This window comes from Spinacia oleracea, chromosome 3 (genome assembly GCF_020520425.1).
Source record: "Spinacia oleracea cultivar Varoflay chromosome 3, BTI_SOV_V1, whole genome shotgun sequence".
NCBI lineage: Eukaryota > Viridiplantae > Streptophyta > Magnoliopsida > Caryophyllales > Amaranthaceae > Spinacia > Spinacia oleracea.
In genome coordinates, this window is record NC_079489.1 from 123232297 (window position 1) to 123241479 (window position 9183).

A 9183-nucleotide genomic window follows, 5' to 3' on the forward strand; every position below is an offset into this window, starting at 1 on the left:
CATCCACAAAGTCATATAACAATCACGAAGATTGATACCTGTGAGGGGGTCGAAAAAGCACGAGGCTAATGCGTGACCTCGTCCCTCGTGGGCGTGACGTTGTCAGATCAAGTGTAATTGGATTTCCTGTGAGTTTACACCCAATCGACTAGTAATATAGGAGTCGCCATTCAGTTTTTAACGACAATGAGAAAAGCTGACAAAACCCGGTTATCGTGACATAAAGGGAGTGCAATTATGTTCGGCGACGACGGCCATAGGTTCCCTTGTGATCCCTGGTGTGGGGATCGCTCAATGTACACCCGCAGGGAAGAGATTGAGAGTTCGGGGGACTGTAACTACCGAGAAGAGTGCTCATCGATAACTCTAGAGGCAGGTTATCCTTACTAGCTCAGCATAAATAATTGAAGGGACATGCGTTAAACTATTAAACTATTCTGAATTGATTTTAGCAATATGCAACACATAACACTAAATCGATCATGATTATCTTACTTAGATTGATTTAAGGTACCTAGCATGATAATTCAATTGTCCAAGGTATTATCTTATTAGGCGTGATAGATCAATTAAGTTAATAGTTTGACAATTTTATAAAAGGGTGATGAAAGCGATTAAATCATATGAGGGACACATTAAAACGCACCCTTGAGAGGTGCGTTACAGAGGTGCGTTACGGTTCTCAGAAAACTAACCACTTGGCTTTGCTATTTCTCCTTTTATTTAACGAATCTTGGGTTTCCAAGCAATGTTCCAGTATTTAGGCTTAATTCATCAGCTACAAGGGACAGGATGCGTTCTGTACGACTTTTGAGTCGATTGCGACAAAACGTCGGATCAATTTCGCAGCGTGAGGCTAGGCTTAAGGCTAGAGTCAATACTCGGGTTATGGAATTGTATGTTGTGTTCACGTCGGTTTTGAGGCTGTATTTATAGGGAAAGAGTTTGTGGAAAGATAGAATTTTAGAATACGAATCCAAAAAGAATTCGGAGACGACACGGCCCCAGGCATTTTCAGCGCCCAGATCCAGGCGTTGAAAATAGGATCTGGGCCAAGCCTTTTTATCAGATTTGGACTCTTAAACACGGAGCTTTTGAGACTTATCCGAGTTCTTTAGTGCGTTTTAACTTATGACGGAATGCATCTGGGCCCGTTACGAACTCTAGGTTCGTTAGGAATTTAATTAATACGTAACTATTATTTTCGAATTATAGCAGGAATATAATTCCTTTTGCCAATTCTATCTCTTTTAGGACTTATGTTGGAGTGCAACACCTAATTTTGACAGATTTCTATCTTCACAAATTCTTATTTACATGGGGTGTACGATAAATATTGTACACCGAAATTAAAGTTGACGTAAAATGCTTAAAAGTCACCCTTGTATATGTAAAAGTTATCTACCTTTTACTAATAAAAAATTTCATTTTAATAAAAAATATTTATTCAAAATCACTAATTATATATAAAATTAATCATTTAACACTTTAAAATGTTTGTCTAATAACTTTTTTTTTAATAATATAAAAGTTAGAGAAAACTGAGTAAAAGTTAGAGAAAACTGGGTAAAAGTTAGAGAAAACTGGATTAAAGTTATGTTGGTGCACAATAAATTTATTGTACAACTTGTGCACGCAAGACCTTTTGTTCTATCTTTTATGACTTTGCCACTTTTAACAACTACTTCTTACGGCAGTTACTATTCTTAGCAGGTTTCTATAAATAGCAGTTTTGGCTGAAACGAAAGGGTGATTGAGATTCGTTATTTTATAGGAGATGCGTTGCCAAGTGGAGATTTATGTTTGTAGGGGAATACAGTTAAACATAATAACATGTGCGGAACAATCCCCAAAGCCAGGAAACATGTATAAAGCATAGATTAAGCAAACTTACATTCGAAGCGTGTTTTCCACAATAATATGTCAACGAACACGAACAAAGAACTCCACTTGTCGTTCCTCTACTTAGTTCACCGACACGATCAGATCCGTCTTGATTATCGTAGCTTAGACAAATTATCAAGAGATTTGCTTTTGGGATGAACACACTATGGACGCACAAAGAGAATTAGGGTTCTCTGTTTTCTCCTAGGGTTGTGTGTAATCTGAATTGTGATTGTACTAAGTTGGAATTTAGGTTGTAAGGTTATTTACATAACCTTACTAACCGACCAAGCCAAGAGGCAAGGCCGGCTAGCAAGCCCGCAAGCCAAAACACACGAACACGCACAACTAGTGGGCCGTGGGCCGCGCTGCTGCTGTGTCGTGGTCTCGGCCCGCATGCACGCGCACAGCTCCGCGCCACAAGGGCCTCGCTGCTGCTGCTGCGTTGCTTTGCTTGCTCGCCTATGCGCGCGCCCATGGGCCTCGAGTGCTTCGTGCACTCGGCTCGTGGGCCGCTCCTTGTATCCGCGTTTAATATATTTCCAATATATTATTTATCGTTTCGTATACGACGAATCACCGTAGTACGATACGATTTATTCGTTTCGCCTAGCTTACGAATATTCGCGATACGATATACGATTCCGATGCAAGGTCGTATCGTATAATACGTTTCCAACTTAAATCCCGAAGAGCTATTAAATGAATTTCCGATTCATTTAATCCGGTGATCTGTTACGTGTCATTGGTGTGACCTTGTAGGTTCAGTCAAGAGTAAGTTGTGAGTTCAATATCCATTAGAACTCACTGATCGGAAGCATTGCTCCAGCTAGCTATTCCGATCACTTGATCTCACTGAATTAATTGTTCGCAATTAATCTGAACCTTGTTATTAGACTTAATGCACCTTGGGTGAAGGACATATTTCCTTCAATGTTCTCATCATCGAACCTTCCCTTTCGGGAATGGGGACAAAAGTAGGTGTCTACAGTTAGCCCCCACTTTGACTGAGTCTTGGAGTAAGACGATGGTCAAAGTATTAGACGAAGTGCGTCATACAACCCATGGTGTATGTGACCTGTTTTGCGAGGGTCTCACGAGCCCCCGGGTGATAAAATTTGACTTAAGGGTCATCACTTGAAGTGTTAACACATTCCTCACGTGTCATTGGAAGTACCTACATATGTATAGAAACTCCCTCACTTTGTCATTGGAAGTATCTACAGATGTTTTCGAAATCAAAGCTATAAAATGTAACCAGGCCTGGCCAAGCCCAATTACGAGGTAAAAATGTTTTTAAAGATTCTCATTTTCAGGGTTAGCTAAACGAGAAAACCCCCTTGTTTTTATAGGACGTAAAACAAAGGAAAATCCAGCACATCATTCTTTTTTAGAAAAGCAGAAAACCAATTTTTTGATTTTTGAAAAGAGAAACGGTCCTTTGATTTTTGGAAAAGGGAAACCATCCTTTGATTTTTGGAAAAGGGAAACCAGGAAAAGTTATCGCTGCAGCGACTAAGGACCTGCGCGGTTAGTGACGCAGACCCCGTCTGCTGAAGGTGGGCGAGCCTGTCCTGCTGAGGGTGGACGCCCCGTCCGATAGAAGTGGACGAATCTGTTTTGGTGTTTTGAAAATAAGGACCTACGCGGTTTGTGACGTAGACCCCGCCGGCTGAAGATGGCGAGCCTATTTTGGTTTTTAAAGATTTTATTTTATTTTTTCATTTACGAAAACTGAGGACCTGCGCGGTTTAGTGACACAGACCTTCCCACTGAAGGTCGGCGAACCTGAATTCGTTTTTTTTTATTTGGGACTCGCATGGTTCTGACGCGATCCTGCCTGATCGAGGTGGGCCAGAACCTATTTCATTTATCCTTGAGATTTCTTTTGAGGATTTTTTTTATTCATTCTTGTAAGAGCGAGTTCTTTCGAGAAATACTCGGGTTTAGTTGTAACCTGAATGTGGGTTGGCAACGTGTCTAAACGGACCATCGTTTCGTAGTCGTCTGCCTTTCATGGTTTTGAACAAGTCTTCGCGGCCCATAGAATGTATGTCACCGTTTAGAACTGGCCTAGTTATGCCATTACTTGGGTCCTTGCAAAATGACTGGTGGGACCATATGCGAATGTTAACGGAGACCTTTGCTTTGAGGTCGAGTCCGTTTTTGAATTTGTCCAAGCACGGGACGCAGCCTGGAAGCGTTATTTCAACTTGCATCATATATTTTCTTTCTTTCAAGCCCCCCAAGAATTCGTACTTGGTGGTCTCTCTTTGCCAAGAAAAGTGCGTATTTTATAACGTCCTTGGTCGTGTTTGGGATCGTGCTCGTAAGTGCGAGCGACTTTTATAGTGGTATGCTACTTTGATGAAATCGTGGAGTGCGACTTTATTTTCCGGGCGACAAAGTTTGCTTCATTTTTCAATGATTAATACATCGAGCTTACTTTGTCCAGGATTGATCTTTTTGACAAATAAACGCTTTTCATTTGAGAAACCAACGACGTAATGATTTTTTTTTTGTTCCGAAGAATGACCTTGATTATTATACGTTTTTTTTTATATTGCTTTGAAAAATGTACACATATTTTTTGAGACGAGTCTAAGTTTCGATATTTGCTTTCACTATTTGGGCTCTAAAAGTGCTTTGGGCTTGATCTTGATTACAACAGGGCCCCGTGTCTACTAACACGGTTCTAGGCATTTTCGTGGTTCGCGTTTTGAAAGATTTGGGCCTTGGGCTGCATTTTCATCGCCCCAGGCCAGGCGTTAGATATTTTGGCGCCTAGCCTTGGGAGCTGAAAATGCTACCTTAGCAGCCTTTTTTAATTTTCCAGATTTCTCAACGCGTTTCCGAATGGGATCAGGATGATTTCGTGTATATATAGGGGGTTAAGTACGTCTTTCTTTTTCACCACTGCCAACTTCTTCTCTCCTATAATTATCTAGCTTTATTTTTTCTACTCTTGCCATGTCGATTCCTCCTTTCTCCCTCCAACGAGTTGTTAGGCGCTAGCTTAGAGCCCTTAATTCCACAGAAAAGGTTTTGTTGAAAGGATACCACTTAGAGGAACTTTTAGGCTTACAACAAATTAACATTGATTATAACTTTCTGTATGCCGCCCTAAACTTTTGGGATTCTGATCACCATGTTTTTGTTTTTCGGGGCAATGAGGTATGTGTTAGGTTATGATACATATGACAATTCATAAATCATGCGGAAAAACCATTAAGCCAGGAATACATATTATTTACACATAATCATTTAGCATAGTTTAGATGCATACTCTTTGTTGCGTGCCTTCCCTAGCTGCGCCCGAACCGAACAAGAACAAGTCTTTAGGACTCCAAGTGTCGTCCCTCCGTAGATAGTCCACAGCACGTCCGGATCCGCCTTAAGATTGACCAACTAGAATCGCCCTTAAGGTACTATTATTTTCGGCACTTTATAGGCAAATGTATGACTGAATTTTGCTCTCAAAAACTCACTTTGAATACTTGAATAATCTATGTAAATATGTGACCCTAGGCACCTATTTATAGAGTTATGGAAAAGGATTTGGAATCCTATTAGGATACTAATTTATTTAATTATAACCCTACTAGGACTCTAATTAAATAATCATTATCTAATAGTTTTAGGATTTAATCATATTTCGAATCCCGATTGCTTTAGGATTCCCGCCCAAGCATTGCACGAGCACCGTACACCCGCGCAAGCCTTGCGGCCCACGCTAGGCGCACAGCGCTCGGCCCACTGCCGATGTGCTCTCGCGCGCGCGCCCCAGGCCTTGGCTGGGCCTGGCCTTGCGCTGGGCCTGGTCGAGGCTTGGCATGCGATGGTGCGTGTTGGCTCGCTGGGCGATGGCCTGGCTTCGTGCTGGGCCTTCGTCTAGCGGGCCTCGTCCGATGCTAATTCGTACGATACGCTTCCGATTAAATTCCCGATTCCGGAATTCATTTCCGATACGAACAATATTCAACATTTCCGATTCCGGAATCAATTTCCGTTTCGAACAAATATTTAATATTTCCGTTTCCGGAATTATTTTCCGATTCCGATAATATTTCCAATTCAGACAATATTTCCGTTTCCGGCAATATTTCCGATTCCGGCAATATTTCCATTTCCGATAATATTTTCCGATACGTACCATGTTTCCGTTTCCGGCAACATCTACGACTTGGATAATATTTATATTTCCGATACGATCCATATTTCCGTTTCCGGCAATATCATCGTTTCCGGAGTATTCATTTCTTGCCTGTGACGATCTCAGCTCCCACTGAAACCAAGATCCGTCGATTCCGAATATCCATAGATGGAGTATTTAATGCCATTAAATACTTGATCCGTTTACGTACTATTTGTGTGACCCTACGGGTTCAGTCAAGAGTAAGCTGTGGATTAATATCATTAATTCCACTTGAACTGAAGCGGCCTCTAGCTAGGCATTCAGCTCACTTGATCTCACTGAATTATTAACTTGTTAATTAATACTGAACCGCATTTATTAGACTTAACATTGAATGCATACTTGGACCAAGGGCATTATTTCCTTCAGTCTCCCACTTGTCCTTAGGGACAAGTGTGCATTTCCTAATTCCTTTGTCGCTCGATGCTTGCTCTTGAACATAAGGTAAGAGTTGTCATCCTTATTATGTCCAGAGGTGTTTCTCGGTTTCAGAGTTCAAATGATCAAATAAACAGATAATCATAGCCTATGATTCATCCGAGCACGGCCATGCATTTCACAGTTTCTAGCTCTCCGAGTGGCCTTGTAAAACTTTTAAGCATCTCATCCCGATTTATGGGAGGACAATCCCAATCTTGCGATCTTGAGATTAGACTTCGTTTGATAGGTGATTACCTGAGCGTTGCCTTTATAGCCTCCTTTTACGGTGCGACGGTTGGTCAACGTCAAAGCAACCAGTTCTGAAACAAGTAATCTCAAATCACTCAGGTATTGAGGATTTAGTGTCTAATAATTTTAATGAAATTTACTTATGACAGATTTTCATCTCTTACAGTAAAGTTTCATAGGTCTTGTCCGATACTAGTCTTCCCAAAGTAAGTATCTATGCAAATGATTATGACATTGCCATGTCCACATAGTTCAAGAAACAGAACTACTAGTCATCTTGCATTCTAGTCGTCTAACGTTTTCTATGCGTCCAATTTTATAGAAAACTCCGACTAGGGACCATTTTCAACCTTTGACATTCAAGTTCACTTGATAGACATTTCTTATTCACAGGACTGGTCCTGACAGTCTATCTTGAATATATCGTCAAATTGAAGGGACTCATCATTTAATAAACCACAAATTAAATGGAAAAATGAATTCTTTTAATTTATTGTGAATGATTAACCAATAATGTTTTACAAAGATTTAAACTCTAAAACTTTAAAACATTAAACAGGGTCATCAAAGCCATTCTCCAATATGCTTGATTCCCATAGCTGCAGTGTGCGAGTTGTGCTTCGCCTGCGGCAGAGGTTTAGTCAATGGATCTGATATGTTGTCATCAGTTCCAATTTTGCTTATCTCGACTTCTTTTCTTTCAACGAACTCTCGTAGAAGGTGAAATCTACGAAGTACATGCTTGACTCTCTGGTGGTGTCTAGGCTCCTTTGCATGTGCAATAGCTCCGTTATTATCACAATACAGGGCTATTGGTCCTTTAATGGAGGGGACTACACCAAGTTCACCTATGAACTTCCTTAGCCATATAGCTTCCTTTGCTGCTTCATGTGCAGCAATGTACTCCGCTTCAGTTGTAGAATCCGCAATGGTGCTTTGCTTAGCACTTTTCCAGCTTACTGCTCCTCCGTTGAGGCAGAAGACAAACCCAGACTGTGATCTGAAATCATCTTTGTCGGTTTGGAAACTTGCGTCTGTATAGCCTTTAACAATTAATTCATCATCTCCACCATAGACCAGGAAGTCATCTTTGTGCCTTTTCAGGTACTTCAGAATATTCTTGGCAGCAGTCCAATGCGCCTCTCCTGGGTCTGACTGGTATCTGCTCGTAGCACTGAGTGCGTACGCAACATCCGGGCGTGTACATATCATAGCATACATTATTGAACCAATAAATGATGCATATGGAATCCCATTCATTCGTCTAGGCTCATCAAGTGTTTTTGGGCACTGAGTCTTGCTTAGAGTTATTCCATGAGACATGGGTAGGTAGCCTCGCTTGGAGTCTGCCATCTTGAACCTATCAAGCACCTTATTGATTTAAGTGCTTTGACTAAGTCCAATCATCTTTTTAGATCTATCTCTGTAAATCTTGATGCCCAATATGTATTGTGCTTCTCCTAGATCTTTCATCGAAAAACATTTCCCAAGCCAAATCTTGACAGAGTTCAACATAGGAATGTCATTTCCGATAAGTAATATGTCGTCGACATATAATACTAGGAAAGCAATTTTGCTCCCACTGACCTTCTTGTATACACAAGATTCGTGTGCGTTCTTGATGAAACCAAAGTCACTGACTGCTTCATCAAAACGTATATTCCAGCTCCTGGATGCCTGCTTCAATCCGTAGATTGACTTCTTTAGCTTGCATACCTTTTTAGCATTCTTTGGATCCTCCAAACCTTCAGGCTGTGTCATAAACACAGTTTCTGTTAAAACGTCGTTTAAGTAAGCAGTTTTGACATCCATCTGCCATATTTCGTAATCGTAATATGCAGCGATTGCTAACATTATCCGAATAGACTTTAGCATTGCAACTGGTGAAAAGGTTTCATCGTAATCCACACCGTGGACTTGCCTGTAACCTTTTGCAACCAATCTAGCTTTGAAAACTTCAAGTTTCCCATCCTTGTCCTTTTTCAGTTTGAAAACCCATTTGCTTCCAATGGCTTGGTAGCCATCTGGCAAATCGACCAAATCCCATACTTGGTTTTCAGACATGGAGTCTAATTCAGATTGCATGGCTTCTTGCCATTGCTTGGAGCTAGGGCTCGTCATAGCTTGTTTGTAAGTCGCAGGTTCATCACTTTCAAGTAATAGAACGTCATAGCTCTCGTTCGTCAAAATACCTAAGTACCTTTCCGGTTGAGATCTATATCTTTGCGATCTACGCGGGGTAACATTTCTAGATTGACCATGATTCTCACCAGATTCTTCTAAAGTTCTCTGAGTTTCATCCTGAATGTCATCTTGAGCATTCTCTAGAGTTTGTTGTTCGACTCGAATTTCTTCGAGGTCTACTTTTCTCCCACTTGTCATTTTGGAAATGTGATCTTTCTCCAAAAAGACACCATCTCGAGCAACAAACACCT